Source organism: Lissotriton helveticus, chromosome 3_1, assembly GCF_964261635.1.
Source record: "Lissotriton helveticus chromosome 3_1, aLisHel1.1, whole genome shotgun sequence".
Taxonomy (NCBI): Eukaryota; Metazoa; Chordata; class Amphibia; order Caudata; family Salamandridae; genus Lissotriton; species Lissotriton helveticus.
In genome coordinates, this window is record NC_136061.1 from 799,450,067 (window position 1) to 799,471,374 (window position 21,308).

At 42.7% G+C, this 21,308-nt stretch overlaps 1 protein-coding gene across 2 annotated transcripts in view; it reads right to left on the bottom strand.

The window, feature by feature from the left end:
• Positions 1-21,308, bottom strand: part of PIK3C2A (phosphatidylinositol-4-phosphate 3-kinase catalytic subunit type 2 alpha) — a 1,158,716-nt gene that overhangs the window by 1,136,964 nt on the left and 444 nt on the right. The gene's annotated exons all lie outside the window — the stretch shown is intronic.

Genomic DNA, 21,308 nt, shown 5'->3' on the forward strand with positions numbered 1-21,308 from the left:
GTGTGTGTGACTGCTCCAGTGTGTGTATGTGTGTGTGTATGTGACTGCTCCAGAATGTGTGCGTGTGGGACTGCTCCAGTGTGTGTGTATGTGACTGATCCCGAGTGTGTGTGTGTGTGACTGCTCCAGTGTGTGTGTATGTGACTGCTGCAGAGTGTGCGCGTGTGTGACTGCTCCAGTGTGTGTGTGCATGTGACTGCTCCAGAGTGTGTGTGTGTGTGTGTGTGACTGCTCCAGGGTGTGTGTGTATGTGACTGCTCCAGGGTGTGTGTGTGTATGTGACTGCTCCAGGGTGTGTGTGTGTATGTGACTGCTCCAGGGTGTGTGTGTGTATGTGACTGCTCCAGTGTGTGTGTGTGTGTGTGTGTGTGTGTGTGACTGATCCAGTGTGTATGTGTGTGTGACTGCTCCAGTTGGTGTGTGTGGGTGACTGCTCCAGTTGGTGTGTGTATGTGACTGCTCTGGGTGTGTGTGTGGGGCTCTGGGTGTGTGTGGCTGGCTCTGGATGTGTGTGGCTGGCTCTGGGTGTGTGTGGCTGGCTCTGGGTGTGTGTGGCTGGCTCTGGGTGTGTGTGGCTGGCTCTGGGGGTGTGTGTGTGTGTGGCTGGCTCTGGGTGTGTGTGTGTGTGTGTGTGTGTGTGTGTGTGTGTGTGTGTGTGGTAGTAAATGCTGTCTGCTGAGCTCGTCCGTAGGGTACAATAGGTCTCACATTTGCGAGAGATTAAGCTATTGGCAATGTAAATGACAATGCCATTTATTTATCTGTTTTCAAAACCAACACATAAATACAAATTTTGTCATTTACAATGCCAATAGCTCTAACTTTTCCAAAGGCGAAACCGTTGCATTGTAAATGCTTGTTCATACTTACTTTCCACCTGGAACCTCAAATGCCCTTCTCTTGATAAAAGCATTCAAGGAAATTGAATTAATCCTAGAAGCAAGGGGGCATCCCCCGATGATAATAGCGGGGGATTTCAATGGAAAAATCTCCAATGCTCTATTCAATAATAGGGGGAAATCTCCTCAAGAAATTGCATGCTCAATTCAAACTCCTGATTTCCCCGATAAGATAAAAGCAGATAAACGGGGGGAAATGCTTCTTTCATACATTGACGCAATTAATGGTGTTATCTTAAACGGGAGAATTGATGGAGATACTACGGCGGCATACACAAGATTGGGTACCTTTAAGTCCTCAATTTTAGATTATTTTATCTGTAATTTAGACTTGTTTGCGAAGGTCTAATCACTATCCATTCAATACACACGAGTGACCACGCATAACTAACTACAGTAATAGATGTTTCCACACAATCTACCACTCCGTGGTCCTTATGCACCCTAGAAGGAAGGGCAGTTATACATCAAAAAACAGAAAGGATCCACTGGAATTCTAAAGCAATTAACAAAATAAACTATACAATCCCCCAGTCACTTCTAGCTTCAGCAAATAGAGAAGGCAATCCCATAACCAGATTTGAAGACACTATACAGTCTGTAGTAGCCTCTCTTCAGGTAACTATAATAAGGCGAGAAAATGTTTAAAAAAATTTAAAAAGGAATACAAGCTGATAAATATTCCCGACAATTAAATAAATTTATCAGGACTCAATTTCGATCTTTTAATGCTGGAAGACAAGGAGAAATAAAGAAATTGAAAACCTCCATCAACGGAAAAAAGAGAGACAAGCAAGCTCAAAGAGATAGAATCTGGGTTGACATCCAAACTTCAGTGAAACACAGAAATAATAAAACATTCTGGACGATAATATCTGCACGAATGGGAATTCAAACGCGAGTTCAAGCTACACCAGTATCATCATCTGACTGGGAAAAGCATATTCTTAGGCTCTATAAATCAAACCCACAAGATCAGTTTTTTTCTAAACAGTGTCCCAGCCGGAAGAGTCAATGTGAGCTGTACATGATGAAAATCTCACCTTCACAAATCTCAGCTTTTAGAACCCCTGCTAGGTCATCTGCAGCAATGGGACCGGACAAAATCCCTATTAAAGTTTTACGAAAAAATGCCGACGATTGGAGTAAATTTCTAGCTCCACTCTTCCAATATTATCTGGAGAGTGGAGAAATACAAAAATCTTGGCGGGGGAGTGTAGTGGTCCCTTCTCTTTAAAAAAAGGTTTAAGAACAACCCCAGCTAATTAAAGACAAATAGCTCTCCTTGACGCCTCTGAGAAGATTTTTGCAGCCTGCATTCTGGAGCATCTAAAAGACTGTGCTTTTTCGAATAATGTGATCCCCACAACACAGGCCGGATTTCACCCAGAACATTCAACGTTGGATAACATCGCTGTTCTTCAGACAGTTCTTGATAAATGTTACGTTAAATGATCAAATTCAATATTGTGCTTTTATTGACTTTTCAACTGCTTTTGATAGCGTAGATAAACCACATTTATGGAGAAAATGGGAGGGAATGGAGATTCCTATAGATCTTCTTATAATAATAATCTCCCTACATACGACAACATGATGTAGAGTCGAAATGGGGGGAGAAAAGGATTTAACTGAACTAATTCCCACGAAGAACGGTCTGAAACAGGGATGCTTAATAACTCCCTTACTTTTTTCTATCTATATTAATGATTTACCGTGGCGCTTTTCCCAAATTAAGATCTACCCTCCAAAATTAGCATAGGTCGACATACACGGTTTAATGTATGCTGACGATATTGTCATACTCAACCGTAACCAATTGTCCTGCAAAGAAATTTAAATGAAGTAAATCAATATGCAATCGAACATTTTTGGTTCCAAATATATTGAAAACTAAAGCTCTTCCTTTCAGCGGAAGAAGGAAACCTCTAGCTTTTACATGGTCATTGGGAGGTAACCCTATTGAGACAGTGAAAGATTATGTTTTTTTGGGCCGCATCTTTAAGCATAATCTACAAGATACAGCCCATCTCCAACATCTACGGTGGAAGGCAGAATCTCATGGCCAGGCTTTACAGAGATGTTACCACTGTACAGGAAATAGACATTTTAAATCTTTATTGGAGGTTTTTGGTATGAAAATCCCATTTATCTTATGCCATGGAATATACACAAATTAATACATGGCAACAAATAACAAGCACTGGCGTTGCCAATAGGTCTCGCATTAGGAAAGTTTGAGCTATTGGTCTTGTAAATGACAATTTTTTTTTATTTATGTGTTGGTTTTGAAAATAGCTAAATTAATAGCTTTGTCATTTACAATGCCAATAGTTTTAACTTTTCGCAAATGTGACACCTATAGTATTTGTAATGCAACATGTTTGTATTTTCGTGACTTAGATGTATTGATATTACAAATTACAATGGTTTTTAATTGTTTTAAATAATTAATACTTAAATAAAAGTGATTTTAATTTATAATGGCAATAGCTTAAACTTTTGTAAATAACTTTTGTGAAGATTATGTTCAGTGTATTTTATTGTGACGAAAATCCAAGAACAGAAGTGAAATATTAACATCTTTTTGTGACATTTGTAATAAAGCTTGAAACCTTGAGAGAACATATTTAAACCAGTTGTTGTTGAATGGTTGCGCAGATTGATGCTGGGGTGGCGCTGAGGGGTGCTGTGGTGGTGCTGAGTGGTGCTGCTGAGTGATACTGGTATGGTGCTGAGTGATGCTGAGTGGTGCTGTGGTGCTCCTGAGTGGTGCTGTGGTGGTGCTGAGTGGTGCTGAGTGGTGCTGTGGTGGTGCTGTGGTGGTGCTGAGTGGTGCTGTGGTGGTTCTGAGTGATAATGATTGATGAGTGATAATGTGGTGGTGCTGAGTGGCGCTGCTGAGTGATGCTGTGGTGGCGCTGCTGAGTGATGCTGTGGTGGTGCTGCTGAGTGGTGCTGTGGTGGTGCTGAGTGGTGCTGTGGTGGTGCTGAGTGATAATGTGGTGGTGCTGAGGGGGTGAGATTGTGTGTGAGGGTGAGATTGTGTGTGAGGGTGAGAGGGTGAGTGAGGGTGGGTGGGTGTAAGGGTGAGGGAGGGTGAGGGTGTGTGAGAGTGGGGTGTGTGAGGGTGAGTGAGGGTGTGTGGGTGAGTGAGGGGGTGTGGGGGTGTGAGGGTGAGGGTGAGTGAGTATATGTGAGGGTGAGAGAGGGTGAGTGAGGGGGTGTGAGGGTAAGGGTGAGGGGGTATGAAGGTCATAGAACAATCTCCCCTGCAGCATTGTACATATCAATTAATAATAGTGCCTGGCAATGGTCATCCTAGACCCATGATGGAGAAGGAAATGGAGCATCCCGTATGTAGAAGAAAATCGAGCGGAAACCAGAGAAAGAAAGTGACTGGCTCTCCTTGGAAAGAATGAACGCGGGAGATGAGGCGAATGAGTCACAATGTTAGAAGACATAAAACCACATCACTGGTTAGGCAGCTGATTCTAGTACAGAGTCTGCCATGAATAGGATTATACATTTCGATTTCGGGTACCTGAAGATGCACCAGAGCTGCTGATAACCAGCCATGCCCTACAGGGGGAGCCAGCGAGTGGGAGGGAGGGCCTGATCTTTTGGAATGTGTATGTGCTAAGATCGGAGTTGAAGGATTACGATAGCGATGAAGGCGGGAAAAAAAGGAGTTGGGAGGGTATAGAGAGAGAGTTAGCCGGTGCCAGGGTGTAGTGTTCCTATGCACAGGGCATCTGGATGCTCATCTTCATAACCACAATGGAGTGAGTCAGCCAGTCCCACCACACCGGACTAGTGTACAATATAATCATGATAAACTCTGTGTCACAAAATTAAGCACCCGGGCTCTCCTTGTAATGAGCTGCATTCATACTATAGCCAGGCGTTTATTTTAATTTTCTGTAATGAAGGAAAACACAAAACTAATAGTATTTAATTAACTAATCAGGGGGCATGAAAGTGGCGCTGATTCTAAACAAAGAAATGCAAGCTCAAAGTGAAAGCTGCACCTTTAATAAATAAATAAAGGCACACTGCCATGAATTGTGTTAGTGGCGTTCACCTCTGCTACTCCTTTACATTAGTATTGAAAGCAGCTCAGTGGAGTTACATTTTAAGTCAAGTGTTGCCGTGCAAACTCGGGAAGTAAGAGGGAATGGTGCATGGTGTTTCAAGCTGCTTGCATAGTACTTACTCAAAACTACGGTCTACAAAATAAACCAGCAAGCAAAGAACAACAAGGGAGGAAGGGTGACGAGACGAATGGGGAGCAGCAGCCTTTGATGTGCCGGCCGGCCATGCAGTGAATAATTAGGGGAGGAGAAATGCCGGCCTAAGGCCGATCGCAAAGCAACAGATGGCGGTGGAGTATGACAAAAGGAGAGAAAGCCTGTGAGCTTATGAAGCTACAAACACTACACGATTCACACCACACACAGACAGGGCCTCATTCGATCATACAGAATTAAGACATCTACTTTAAACCATTTATGAGTATTAGGAATATTGCTCAAAGTTTACTGTATTTTTAGGATTACCCTGATAACAGACTCTTCTTTCGTGGGTTAGACATACTGCTCTACTGGCATTACAAACCCAAGAAAATAACAAAAAGTTACTGTAGTCCACAGACTATTCAGAAAAAGAAAAACATTGTTCTCCTCTTTTCACATTTTTAGACATCAGCGATTCAAAGCAAAGCAATTATCTTATCAAAAATAATGTTGGTTTGCACGGAAAAGAACACATTCATACAAAACCGAAAGTTAGAACATGTTTATCTCTAAGTAGGTGCTTTGACAACTTTACAAATATTTAGACAATCATGGCAAGTGGAAAGTCACACAATATCTGGTTCAGCATTTGGGTCAAATTTTGCAGCAAAAAAAAAAAAATTACATAGAGGAAGAGCGCGCCACCTCCTCGCGCCTCCGAAGCAGCCGATCGTGGGCCCGGGCGGAGCAGGTTCATCCTGCATCCGCTTCGGAAGCGCGGCGCGTGCCTCCGGGTGAACCCTGTATAATCAGAGTAGGAAACCCAATCTGTGAGAAAATGGTATCTCTGTGATTTGTTTAAAGCATGGAAAACATGAGTTTTGGAAGCACTCCGGCGCTTATTTCAAAGATAACGCGGTTAGAAGAAATGCGATTCGAAAAATGTCCCATTAAGGTGACCCGAGCTTGTGTTCTGTTGTAAATTTGGTGGTGTAATGAGTAGGCTTGCTCAGGCCGATCTCCCGCGGGATATCAGCTCCTCCACTTTGCGTAAATTAGGCGCGAGAGGCATTTTAGATGTTTATTAGACAATGTTTCAGCGATATATTGTAGGCGACGGATGGGGTGAGGAATGAGTGCGCAAATGTTTTGCAGCTGTTGTTGGAAAGCGGCGGGGAGAATTCCACAGTGTGATACTAACAGGCACTTTGTATTACAGCGAGCAGTTAGCTAAAGCATTACATGCACACGTCATTTCTAGAACAGCTGCCGCGGATAGGGTAAAGCTTGTTTCCAAGAGCGCTAACATGTGGCAGGCTAAGTTAAAGCCAGGCAACAAGTCCTAAGAAAAATAGCGTGGGGGGACAATAAGCTTGTTACTCTTACTATGACGTCATACGACGTGACGTCGAAATCAGTAATATTATGACGTGATAATATCTCTGTTATAATGTGAATAGAGATTATTTTACATACCCAAGTTAATCAAAACAAGGAAAACTATTTAAAAAAACCTCATGTTCTGCTTTTGTATGTTTTCCACATTTCAGCGAGTAATTGACTTCACGAATGGATGAAAGGGACGATGTTTTTGACCAAGGTGTGCAACTCGAGATTACATTTTAAACTGCATGTAGAGAGTAAAAACGTGCTTAGTGTATTATTTTAAAGACAGTCAATCAAATATGCTATTCATGCGTGTTTTCTTTCTTCCCGTTTTCATTGTCCATCTTCCAAGCAAAAAAGCACTGACTGCATGTAGTTCTTTAGGTGTAGAAAGATTGAGGATTTGAAGTTCCATGTTAGTTCTCAGATAAGGCATTCGAAGATAATCCTTCTCTGAGCCTCTCTCACATACAAGCATTGGCGGTCCCTTTCAAGTGAAAGCGGGATGTAATTAGGGGGGAGGAGAAGTCTGGGCAGGCAGGATGACTCAGGGGAGGGGGCGGAGCGGGGAGAGCGGCATGTGGATTGTACAACAGACGGAGGGCATTGCTGTGGGGAGGGGGTGTAGGAGAAATGCACAAGGCGGGCAGGGGAGGGGGCGGAGCGGGGAGAGCGGCATGTGGGTGTTAAGAAGCCGGGCCTTTGAAGTGAAGCTAAGCTTCACTTCAAAAGGTGTCGGAGGAATGCGGCTGACGGTGATTGCGGCTGTGCACGCGCTTTTAAGCTCAATGCACATGCGCATTGAGCTTAAAAGTCACGGGCACTGCAAGGAATCGCCACGATTCATTGCTTGATAGTTAAAAGTTTTTTAAGCCGCAATAGGCTCGCAAGCTCGATGCGCATGCGCATCGACAGGCGAGACCTAAAAATAAAGGAAGGAATTATCCTTCGAAAATTGGTAAAACTATCTCATTCCATCCCAGTTCAAGCTCTTCGTCTTGAGTTATCCCTTACGGGAATATTCGCCCGAGTAATTGCCAACATTATAAGGTGGGCGTATAAACTTTTACACGCAGTTCCAGATACTTTAAGAAATACGCTAAAACTGGCGACTTTAAGAGAGGAAGCACGTCGGTATACTTTTAATAGGTCTCTGCCAAAAGTCCTTGAGGTATCACAATGCACTGTAGCACTTTAAAAGGTTTGGTCTCCAGCGCATCAGAAGCGCTTTCTAAAACATATGGCCCCGAAAATTGGCTATGAAAGGAATAAAGAATAATACTGCATCCAACTAAAGCACTATACAATGTTTGCAGAAAACATAGCAATTAAAACCCCTGCTCCTTACTTACGGTTTCAGTTAGAGCATGGGGTAAGGTGTTGTATCCTTCTGTATCCTTCTAAAGCGCCGCCTTTGATACTGTCTCCCATTCCATCCTGTTGCATCGCCTAGAGGAGATTGGTGTGGGGGGGGTCCGCCCTCCAGTGGTTTCAGTCCTTCCTCGATGGTCGTCTCTTCTGCGTTGCGATTCCGCCGTTCCAGTCCAGTTTCCATCCTCTGAAACAGGGAGTGCCGCAGGGATCCTCGCTGAGTCCCGCGTTGTTCAATCTTTACGTGAGACCGCTAGCTGAGGTTGTCAGGCAGTGGGGTATGACAATGGTGTCATATGCCGACGACACCCAGCTAGCGGTTACAATCAGCGGGGATGCGGACCAGGATGCCCCCAGGTTTCAGAGTGGACTCAGAGCGGTGGCAAGCTGGATGAAGGCCAACTGCCTCCAGCTCAACGCGAAGAAAACCGAGATCATGATCGTCGGTAGAAGGGCAGATCTCTGGGGGGATAGGTGGTGGCCTTCGGAGCTTGGGCCGGCCCCCCTTCCTGTGACAGAATTAAAAAACTTGGGAGTGTGGATGGATCCTACTCTCAGTTTTGTGGGGCACACGAAGAAAACAGCAGCATGCTGCTTTGGAATTCTCCGGGCTCTGCGACCAGTTCTGAAGTTTTTCGATCCTCATACACGGCAGCTGGTAATCCAGGCGACTGTTACATCGCGCCTGGATTATGCCAGCTCTCTTCTGGTCGGTGCTAACTTGGCCGAAGTCACCCGTCTCCAACGAGTGCAGAACGCTGCCGCCAGAGCCATCGTTGGTCTTCCTAGATTCTGCTCTGTTTCCGGCACTCTGAAAGCGCTGCACTGGCTGCCGGTCAGAGCAAGAATCCAGTTTAAAGTGCTGTGCCTGGCCTTTAAGATCCTAAAGGGCACGGCCCCTCAAACTCTTACGGGTCTTCTGTCCTGGTATGTCCCCACTCGACATCTGAGATCCTTGGGCCAAGCTCTTACCATCACTCCGCGATACAAGCTGTGCCGTATCGGTGGTCGCTCCTTCCGGGTCAAAGCGGCCGAACTCTGGAATTCTCTCCCGGTGGAGATTCGGTTGCTGGAAGACCTTCTTTCTTTTCGCAAGGCGATAAAAACTTTCCTATTTTAATCCTAATTTTCTACTTTTAGCTGTTGTGTTTCCTGTGGTTGTTGCGTGTTACCTTGACATGCGCCGGGACGCCCCTTGGCTGGGGCAGCTGTGCGCAGTACAAATTCACGTAACATAACATAACATAACATTACGCCTGGGTATTCTCCCATTAACAACATTCACAGCTAGATAGGATGGCACAAATAACTCTAAAGGCATATATGATCTGTGCAAAGGTGGACAACAAGATTTGCATCATGTTTTATTAATTTGTCCTAACCAGAGATTGGTAGAGGCCCGATGTCAATATATATTACCAAATCGCTCAAGACATAATGCTATTTTAGCACAAGATTTAATCATGTTTTTTCCTCCCACGAATGAATTTGTTGGTATAACTTGTATATGTTTTTTAAAAGTTTTTTTAAGTTATTTCAAAGGAAAAGCATACAATCTTAACTTTTTTATTAAGTGCATGTTTTTATATACGTATATCTTGTTATTAGTTTTTTTTTATTGTATTTTATTGAGTTCTTCTCAAGGGAATTTCTTAGTTTTTTTGGTTGACTAACCCTATTTTCCTTGATTGCTGTTAAGGGGTACCTCTCATACTTACTCCCATTATTGCACAACCTTTCGGTTGGAGAGGAGCTTGTTCTCCCTAGATCCTTCTTTAAGGACACCTTAAAACTTAATTGAAAATATACGTGAGAACCCACTATGGATAAATTAAGAACATTTGGGTTCTCGGAAGACAAGTATACCAGATTAATGAATCTGGACCCCAAAATTGGGAGTTCTAATGGACTACATAACTCTAGCCATGAACAATTGATAAAAATTCTCAATTTGAAAAAGAAACTCATTAGAACAGAGATGCACGCTGAATTTTTGATTAATTACCTAAAAGAGGGGGTCATCCCAATAGGGCTACAGGTTCGAAATGAACCTGGACTGTTCATTGAACACCCCAAGTTTATAGAAACCTGGATGCTGATTGCCAACCGAAGTAGCCGGGATTGGCTTATATTAATTGTCGAAACAGCCCAGGAATTAATAGAATTGGAAAAAAATCGAGATAGATAAACTTGAAATAACACTTAAACAGTCTCCGGCCCTGGAAGACGCAAAAAAGAAACTTGAGGAAATCAATTTTGAGGCAGATGGATATAGGGACTACCTGTCTAACAAAAAACTTTAAAAATTCAAAAAGGATGTAGAAAAATACTCCACTGAGGGGGTTTACCCATACACACAAAAGGATTATTATTCCAACAAAAATGAACCCCGGTGGGAAATACCAAATCCACAACAACCACTCTACTCCAGAAATAACAATAATAATAAAAGAATTACCTTTTCAGAATCCTCGGGGTCAAGTGGCGAAGAAGAATCTGATAGACCCCAAGAAAATAGGGCCGGTTCCAGCTATGAACGGGAACCTTTTTTAGACAGGCGCCCATATCGCGGATACAGGAATCCCAGAGGATACAACCGCTCACAATATCCGAGGAAGCAACAACCTCAAAACAGCTCCAGGGAATACATAGCCACCAGGAGTACCCAATATTGGAGGTAGGAGAATTCCCGATAGTCAACCTCTCCAAAAGGACCCTTAATAGCGTAGAGGAAACAGTATTACAAAAGGTTTCAGTTTCGCTCCCACCAATGCACCCTCCTGGTTCAATATGGAGAGCGATTTAAAATCATTCTTTAGAAAGATCCGGCTTAACCGGTTCTTTGAAAACCGTGAATATAACCCCCCTCCCAGTGTGACTGGGCTCAAATCTAAATCCACTTTCTTTCCCAGTATCCAACAAGTGGACAAAAATGTAGAGGTGTTTGAAAGAGTAGTGGAGGTAGAAGTGAAGAATCATTGCTCCAAAAAAATCAATGGCAATAATAATTTCTCGAAAGCACAGAGAGACGCCCTTACCAAACTGCAAAACAGTGAGGATCTAACTATTAAACCCGCCGACAAGGGCGGGGGAATAGTTGTATTCGACACTGAAAAGTATGACAGCAAAATGAAAGAGCTCCTTAACGTCAAGGAACACTACCAAAAATCTAGATTCCAAGAACTCAGCAAACTAAAGAGTGAAGTAGCCAACCTCTTGAGCGAAGGGAGAAACAGGGGTGCTATTAGTGAAAGTGAATATAAATTTCTTCTCAACCAACATCCAGTCACCCCCGCAATGTATGGACTCCCAAAAATTCATAAGAATCTCACTAATCCACCAATGAGACCAATAATTAGTGGTATTGGGTCCATACTGGAACCTTTGAGTCGGTATGTAGACTTTTTCCTACAGCCAATCGTAAAAAAACAAAAGTCCTACCCCAAAGACACCTCCCACGCCATTTCTGTGTTTGAGGGTAGAGGGTTCAATAAGGTGACCCAGCTCATGGTCACCTTAGATATTGAGGCCCTCTACACAAACATCCCCCAAGACAATACCCTGGCGGTCATTGCGTCCATACTTGAATCAGAGGACCTCAATGGTGGTGACGACACCTTTATTATGTCATGTATCTACCTGATTTTAAAGGGGAAAAAAATTCTTTGCAAAGATGACCTTTTCCTCCAAATCAAGGGGACCAGCATGGGGGCCACATGTGCCCCAAGCCTGGCCTGTTTATATGTGGGCGATTTTGAACTCAAACACATATTTAATGAGGCTGCCCCCTTTTTTGAGAATATATCTTGCTGGCACCGCTACATTGATGACATTATCTTCATCTGGAGCGGTGCCAGTGAAGATTTGTCTAGCTTTTTGGAATGGCTCAACCTGGGGGATTCTAACCTCAGGTTCACGGGACATCAGAGCAATTCTAGGGTCGAGTTCCTAGATATAGCTATCAAAGAAGAGGATGGTATTTTGAAAGTTGAACTCTACACCAAACCAACGGACAAAAACACCCTCTTACACTATTCCAGTAACCACCCCAAGGCACAAAAGGACAACGTGCCTTTTGGAGAATTTTTAAGACTGAGGCGAAATTGTTCTAACTTGAACGATTTCTATCGACACTCAGAAAATATGACTAGAAAACTCAAGGAGAGAGGCTATCCCCATAAACTCATTAAAAACTCCCTAAAGCGAGCCAGATTTTATGACCGCGACAGTCTTCTCGACCAAAACAATACCCGCAATAAAAATAATTTAGACAAAATAGTTTTTGTAACTCAGTTTTCACATTTAAGTAACCAAATCAAAAACATTGTGAATAGGAACTGGCGCATCCTTAATTATAACAATACAAACCAACTCAATAAACCACTTTTCTCATTCCGGAGAAATAAAACCATCCGGAACTGCTTGGTACATACATACAAGCCACCCATGGAAACTCAACGAACTTTGACTGGCCCAATAGCACTAGGCAATCACAAATGTGGGACCTGCTCAGTCTGCCCTCACTGTATCATAGGAACCAGCCTGGAATACAACGGAAAAACCCTGAGTCCTAGAACCTTTAACAACTGTAGGAGTCAAAATGTTATATACCTACTAATCTGCCCATGTAATTTGGGTTATGTGGGAGAGACCAGCAGGGAACTTAGACTTAGAGTTCTGGAGCACAAATCGGCCATACGTACCAACAAATGCAATGCACCCTTAACAGAGCATTACAAACAGCAGAACCACACCTGTGATGATCTGCGTTGGTACATCCTGGAAAAGATCAGAACCACCAGACGAGGTGGTGATATAGACAAACTAAGAAAAACCAGAGAACAATGGTATTTCTGCTTTTTAGATACCATTACTAAAGGCCTTAATACCAGGGAAGACTGGACAAAATGCATCTAAACCTCAGGTTTAATGTTCCCCCTAGGAATTCTAACACTCCAATAGAGAAGCCCAGTAGGCAATAAAGATAATGCCTATATACTATATAATACAAGACTCTCATAGGGTAGGAATCATTTGACTTTTTGTCATGCGTTTTCGATCCCCAGTCCTTCAGCAACAAAAATTACTATGAACTCTAATCCTTGTGCCTCTTAACATTGTCTGTTTCATACATACCACTGTATTTTGGCATGGGTCTTCTAAAATACATGAATGAGTAGTAACCACCCTCGCCGCGGTTCCGTAGTTACGAAGATCGTGAAGGTCTAATTCTAGTAAATTTGCCCTCCTTAACTACACACCAGCCGTTGCGTAATTTTAACTAATATCGCCAATAAAACCCATCATGCCTAAAAATCCACACTGTATCACCTAGTATACGAGTCCAACATTCCGGTAAATAGGAACCCTAGGATCAACAATATACTACATGTAAATATCGAGGTCCTATACGAACCCGCCCCCACCCGGGTTACATAGAACTACCAGCAAATAGGGTTAACACATTTATTTATTTTATTTATTTTGTCAATTTATAGGGCGCAACAGCTACCCAAGAAGGGTTTCCCGGCGCCTAGACACAGCTAGAGATGAAAAGACAGAATCGGAGGGAGACTTTGAGGGATTATTGTTCGTACAGCCAGGTCTTTACAAGCTTTCTGAAATTGTGGTAGTTATCTTCCTTCCGAATGCTTGGAGGAAGCGTGTTCCACAGCGACGGTCCGAGATAGGCAAAAGATCTGCCCCCTGATCTTGTACGTTTAAATCTTGGTATGCAGAACCATGCTGCTGTCTGGGACCGGAGGTTTCTCTTTGGTGTATAGAGGCAAGCAAGGGATTGGAGGTATTTAGGGGCTCCTCCTGTTTTTATTTTGAACATGTAGTTCAAAGCCTTGAAACGAACTCTGTTCTCTATCCTGAGCCAATGAAGGTCCCGGCGATAGTTCGAGACTCCAGCGTTTCTGGGAATCTTACACAGGAGTCTGACCGCAGCGTTTTGTGCCACTTGTAGTCGTCCAATGACGGATTTATTTGCGCCTAAGTATAGGATGTGACATGTAACACATGTCACAGATAAAACTCGTTTGTTATATTTCCACCAGAAAATAGGGTCTATTACACTAATCTCGGTGGCACTAGACAGATTCTAGGTAAATCACTCTTTATTAATTTCATTCCCATCTCTGTTATGCAAAACCACGATTGCCAAAAACAAAAAAAACAAAAAATAACGGGCAGCTCAGTCAGGACAGGCTCTATATTACAGGCCGGTTTCTCGACCAATTAGAAGACAACATTATAAGCCTGAATATGTCAGGGCAGGCTCTATATTACAGGCCGGTTTTTCGACCAATTAGAAGACAGCATTTCAAGCCTGAATATGCGAATTCCGGAGCTCCAAATAGACCAGTTTGATAGGCCAGGAATTAGACCAATCTAATGCTAGACCCGCTATTAAACAGGACGAGTCTTTCTCTCAGGCTCATTCCGAGTATCCAGAGAAGCAGGCAGTCCTTCGCGCTATACCAGGTAAGCCGCTACAGAAGTATAGGAAATAGAGCAGGCGAGGACCACAACAAAAGCGGGTTACTTCTAACCGCAGCATTCGTTTCCCTTTTCCCGGTACCGACCTTTAGGGAAATAATTCCAAAACGCAAGGACATGACGTAAGCGCCCCTGGATTTTTAACTAAAGGGTGTATCCAGAGAAGCAGGCAGTCTTTCGCATTATACCAGGTAAGCCGCCACAGCAGTATAGGAAATAGAGTAGGCGAGGACCACAACAAAAGCGGGTCACTTCTAACAGCAGCATGTTTCCCTTTTCCCGGTATCAACCTTTAGGGAAATAATTCCAAAACGCAAGGACATGACATAAGCGCCCCTGGATTTTTAACTAAAGGGCTTTAAACAACCAGAGAAATACATAGTCCCGGGCACCTGACTAGGTAAGCAAATGGGTACGTTTGATAATGTAGAAATTTAGGTTAAAAACGCTCTACTTTTAAAGATCCTTCAACGTCCCTTTTTCCTTTTTCCTCCCTACCTTCCTAGTGTAACAAGAGTTCACAGTGCAAGGACGAAACTTAGACACCTCTGGCTTTTAAACAAACATAGAAAAAAGAAAAAAGGCTCATTTGAAAAATATCCTTTAAGGTAAAAATTCCTTCGCCTAATATAAAAATCATTAGGACAAGTAACTTGTTGAAAATAACATAATAATATATTTTTTTTTCTTAAAATGATGAACTAGCAACTTCTCTTCAGGTAACTAGAAACATTACCAAGCCAAAAATATTGTAAGAGTTTCTTAATCTGGTATACGTTTATTAACCCAGCATAGTCGGCATATATTATCTGTCCAATCTATATGTGTTTCCCTTACATGAAATTTGGTTACTTTAAAATAACAGCCCCTCCCCAAATTAGTGATATACATAACTACTGTGATTCGTTTTTTGAACAGGGATATGCAATGATGATACACTAAGGGAAAATAGTGAGTTATTGATATTCATGTATTTGAGATGAATGTTCTGTTACACTAGAAAATGCAGTATTGGTAAGATATTTCTTATTCAGCGCCTTTACCAACAGATGTAATCAAATAACTGCTGTACATCAGAGCAATTTTCCAGATATGTATCTTCAAGTGATATCACCATGCAATGCATTACAGAGTACTAAAACAAAAAGTTGTTTATGTCAATCATAAATGAATAGTTACTCACTACAACCTATTGTATGTCCATTTCTCTAGGGTGATTATAACTGACCCCTGCACCACGACAGATATCAAACGTAGTCTTGACAAAGGTGGACAAAATTGAGAAAAACCACCGAAACGCGTCGACGCACCTCCTAGTATAATTCACGACCCAGACATCTTTGTTGATATACTGTATTTTGGTGTACATAACCCAGGTGTCAGAAATAGAGTCTGAATATACAACCAGTATTGTACAAATTCTAAGTCTTACAGCCTTTCTGTCTCTGTATTTCAATTTTGCTGGTCAATATTGAATGCTTAAAAAGTCTTTTTCTTTACATTCTCAACTGTGTTGAGTGGCCTCACACGGGTCCATTCGTTTTAATGCTTGTATTTCCAATAAATTGTATGAATTCATTTTATATACGTATATCTTGTTATTAGTTTTGATTTTTTATTGCATTTTATTGAGTTCTTCTCAAGGGAATTTCTTTGTTTTTTTGGTTGACTAACCCTATTTCCCTTGATTGCTGTTAAGGGGTACCTCTCATACTTACTCCCGTACATGCAGATCAGACAAAATTACTACTTATTCATCTTATAAAGGGTTTTAAAAGCTTTATTATTATAATCTAACAATACTAATTGTATGTATGTGTTGACCTCAGGCGAGGTCTGAATCAAATAAATAGTTAAGTGAGAGAAATCTTACACGCTACAACATATGATGATTGGATCTTTTATGGTTTGTCAAACTGAATAAAGATATCTACTACTACAAAAACTACAGGACAAGCAGTTTTATGAAGCAACCTGTCCCTTGGGCAAGTAGATAATTATATTAAATTCCACACCCCCGATTGTGTATATTCTGGATCTGGCCACATCTGCCCAAGGTCTTGGGGGACTTCAAACTCTGGGTACATTCTCTGAGCCTCCAGAAGATTTCAGAACTTGTCCAAAAACTAGAATCTCTGGGCTTCAAGCAACTGATTAAGGTACATGCACGTGAGGCAGTCTATTCACTGAACCTGCCATTTACTTGCATTTATTAACACCACAGACCCAAATGTGGAGACCAGGGCCTGTACAGTTCACTTCCTGATCACATGGTCTAAAATATCTGGTTGCAACCACACTAAAATTAGACCTTTCCACACGTATAACGTAGGAAGGCTCTGGCACAAAAGAAAGGTGTCAGATTCCGCCGACTATCGCGCCTGCCACACTGAAAAACTACATCTCCCATGAGTCCGGCGGCTCATCACAGGAAGTACATCTAGGGAATAGATGCACTTCCGGTTGCGCGTTATTCTGGTTGCAGTCTGCCTTCGGCGTGAGAGCGGCTGCTCTGCACGCCAGTCATCGAGTCTCCTGTAAGCCCCCAAAGGGCTCCGTGGGGGTAACGGGACCATCTGATCCGCGGTTGCGCTCTGCCTGGGGGAGGACATCGCCTTCCTAGTCCTGCAGTAAGACAGGGGCAGCGTCCGCAGGTATTGTTGACCTATTACTCCGGCCGCTTCTGGCGGTCAGCTGATTGCTTGCATCAGGGGCTCGGATTTGTACTTTGTGTTGAGCTCACGGTTCCTTTTTTGCTAAAGCGCTCTTGGCTATAGGGTGTTGCGGAACACAGTGGCGGTCGAAACCACGTGTTACCGTACACCCCTGATTCTCCTTGATTACTGTAATAGCGGGGCGCTGTAGTGAGGACAACTACGCGTCTCCGTTATTTTCTTGGAATTTGTGTGGAAATAAGGAGCTGGGTGTGTAGTGAGGAAACTACATGTTACCCGGGTCTCATGCTCTGTCATCCATTGGGTGAACTGTGACAGAATTCAGTGGTGGTCGCAACTACGTTTTTCTGTTTGGAATTCTATATATCTTTTGAGTCATTTGTTGGAGAGCGGAGTGTTGTAGTTCTTGCTTCCTACACACTGCCGTATCTCACATACATTGTGTGGAACGAACATACATTTTCTTTGGATTTCTTGGACCCCCCCTTATACATTGAGTCCTCTGACCAGTATGTGGTATGTTGTGAGTGCTGGGTTAGGTGTCTTAGTAAAGTGTGTGTGTGTCTGTTAGTGAGGATTTTCATTTACCTTCTGTCTATGTGTTCCTTAGGCCATCCTCACAGACTGTGGCAGAAGGGCTGTAGTAGTTACCTATCAAAGGTCGTGTTTCCTTTCTGCTCAGGTACCTACCTATTTCCATGCATTCTTAGCGAGACTTTATGAGAGACTGTATGCTAGTAAGCACTTAACTGATGCTTGTCTTGTTTTTGTTACAGGCATCCTTTCCCTGCTGACCCTACCTTTACCCTTCCCTCAATTTTTTATTTTAGTTTGTTATTTTTCTCCCTCGCCTAATGGCTCGAACACCCTGTGTTTACACTTCAGGGTGTTGGTAACATTTGGAGGTGGAACCGTTATTGCGGCGACTGGATCCCGTGGAGTATACCTGACAAAAGGTCCTACCAGCAAGAGCCAACAAAATTATTATCCCCAAGAACCTCTCACATCTCCCAACAACTACTAGTTCAGACACTTCTTGAATCTCAAAACCGCAAAATATCACAAACTCACAGCTTCCCCTACTTAAACTCAGAAAAACTAAATATGTGGAGAAGATTGCCAGTAACAGTTTTAACTTAGAGCTAGGGGGTTCAAATAGATTATGTCCCCCAAAATTTAAAAAAAAACGTAGGAATTGTATAAAACCTTAAGCGAAGTAACTGAATGAAAAGAATTAAAGAAGTGATGCTGTCACCTCAAACTAGCATTGAGAGAACATTACCTTTCATTGAGACTAATATATTCAAAATACAAGCTAGCATTTTTAAAATTGAACATCCCATTTACAAATCACATTTCTTTTATCACACTGAGCATTAAACAAATGTTCAAAGCTGCCCATTAGTTGAAAGCATCAAACATTGCAGTTGATCCTCGGTCAGCTCTCACACTGAAACAAAACATGAACTACAGATTGGAGTTAAATCTACCTTCCTGGAGAAAGCCCTAGAAAATTATGGTGAGAAAAAACTCAAACAATTTACTGAAAATAACCTTCCTAATGAATGTTATATCAGGCTTTAGGCAGACGTGCACCACCAGGAACGCAATGCTTCAAACTGTTGTGTTGATGTTCCCAATAAACTCTGGAAAGGAAACCCCTCTCTTGCTTTCCTGGATCTTCCGGCCACATTTCACAGACAACTATTTCACTCTTTTACAAATCCATGATGAGAGAACGGGCTTCAGAAGAAAGGTCCTCAATTAATTCACTGGATAACTACCAAAATGTCAAACTCACACACCAACCCATCACATATTCAACAGGATGTACCCCAATGATTTATTATCCATGCCACCCTCATCTATTTACACACAGAATCCGTTAGAGCCTTTCTCAAGTACTGAAACGTCTCTTACCACCTGGGCGCTGATGACAAGCAACTGCAATTTAATACAGCCTCCCAGGATGACGTCCCTGCCCGCCCTAAGATTTTCAAGTAAATTCAACCCTGGATGACCATTCATCACCTCAAAATAAACCTGAAGAAAATGAATGTTTTCATTTTCTCTCCACCCAACTATTCGACCATAGTACAAGCATGGCTGAACAATCCATGTCCTAGACTTCAAAATGGAACTCAAGCTACTGCTAAGGTACCACACCACACTGAACCTACTAGGGCCTAGATATTATTCAGAATGATTGCTGCAACATTGCCTGTCAGAGCCTCATTAGAAGTCATTGCAAAATTACATCTTCAAAATGAAGCAGACCTATTTCTGCCCACGTATTAAGACTCAAGACACCTCATTGGCTCTGAAAGATGGCCTATCGCTTCCAGTGTGGCATCGAGAATATAATTCAAACTTCCTGTACCACACTCAAAGTACAGAAGATACTTTACCCCAAATATTTACAGGACTAATTTCCATTCTTCACACCCAGCCGTAACCTGAGCTCAAGCAGGGCAAGCTTTATTAATAAAGAAAAATTAAATGATAAAAAGCATCGAGATAGGTTTCGCACACAACAATGGAGCCCACCGTGTGCTCACCTCGGGAATATTCCCAGTCTCGCTGTGATAAATAAACGTACGCAAACAAGTATGTTGAAAGACGTGTACATGTACAAGCTACCAGGGCTTCTGCTCCTGTGAGAAACATCAGTGGCAAATCTCACAATTGAGTAACCTCTAGTGTTCACCTCACAGCTTAAGAAGGGGTAATGGCTTCACAAACTCGACTGTCAATATCAATACAATATGTATCTGCAACAATCCAAATAATTACACTGCATGAAAATAAATAAGAAGCTGACCCAGGTCAAACAGGATTACTTTAGAAGCCATCCCAGAGTCATTGGATGATCATCCAACTACCTTAGAAGTCATTTACACGTCATCAGACATCATCAAGCTCTTGAAGTCATCAGCAAGCTGCAGAAGCTCAGCCTGAGGATTTGAGGATGACTTGAAAATGAGTATCTGATGACTCTAGTAGGTGTCATTATTGGTGATGATTTAACCCTTTAAGTGCTGCCGTCGGCCAACGGAAGTCACGGGCACTACCTCCCCAGTGCTGCGTGCGACCGTTGGACGTCCATTTCAGCACTGGATAATGGACAGCGCAGCACTGGGGAGGTATATTTACGAAGCTCCTAAGGTGTTAAGGAGGACGTGAAAATTAGTATCTGCTGACTTCAGAAGGTGTCATTATTCCTGATGATCTGAGGATGACTTGTAAATGACTCTCCGATAACTTTACAAGATGACATTGTTCCTGATGACTTTGGGGTGATTTGAAAATAAGCATCTGAATACTTCAAAGGTACTATTGTGTTTTCAATAAGATGTTTTTGCGTCTGGTGATTTTAACAAGAATTGTTTGTCTATTTAAAGAGCACGTCCACCACTTTGGTTTCAGTTTTCCAGAAAAATGCAAACTGTTGGATGATTGCACAATGAATTGCAGATAAACGTCTGACCTCCTGCAGCTGGGAGCCCCAAAACCCAAACACACCCTGAACCCCCAAATTAACCCTTGCACCCCAAAACTCAAACACACCCTGAACCCCAATATTAACCCTGGCACCCCAAAACCCAAACACACCCTGAACCCCCAAATTAACCCTTGTACCCCAAAACCCAAACACACCCTAAACCCTAAAATTAACCCTGGCACCCCAAAACCCAAACACACCCTAAACCCTAAAATTAACCCTGGCACCCCAAAACCCAAACACACCCTGAACCCCCAAATTAACCCTTGCATCCCAAAACCCAAACACACCCTGAACCCCAATATTAACCCTTGCACCCCAAAACCCAAACACACCCTAAAATTAACCCTGGCACCCCGAAACCCAAACACACCCTAAACCCCCAAATTAACCCTTGCACACCGAAAACCAAACACACCCTAAACCCCCAAATTAACCCTTGCACCCCAAACCCAAACACACCCTAAACCCTAAAATTAACCCTGGCACCCCAAAACCCAAACATACCCTGAACCCCCAAATTAACCCTTGCACTCCAAACCCAAACACACCCTAAACCCTAATATTAACCCTTGTACTCTAAAACCCAAACACACCCTAAACCCTAACACTAACCCTGGCACCCCAAAACCCAAACACACCCTGAACCCCCAAATTAACCCTTGCACACCAAACCCAAACACACCCTAAACCCTAATATTAACCCTTGTACTCTAAAACACAAACCCACCCTCAA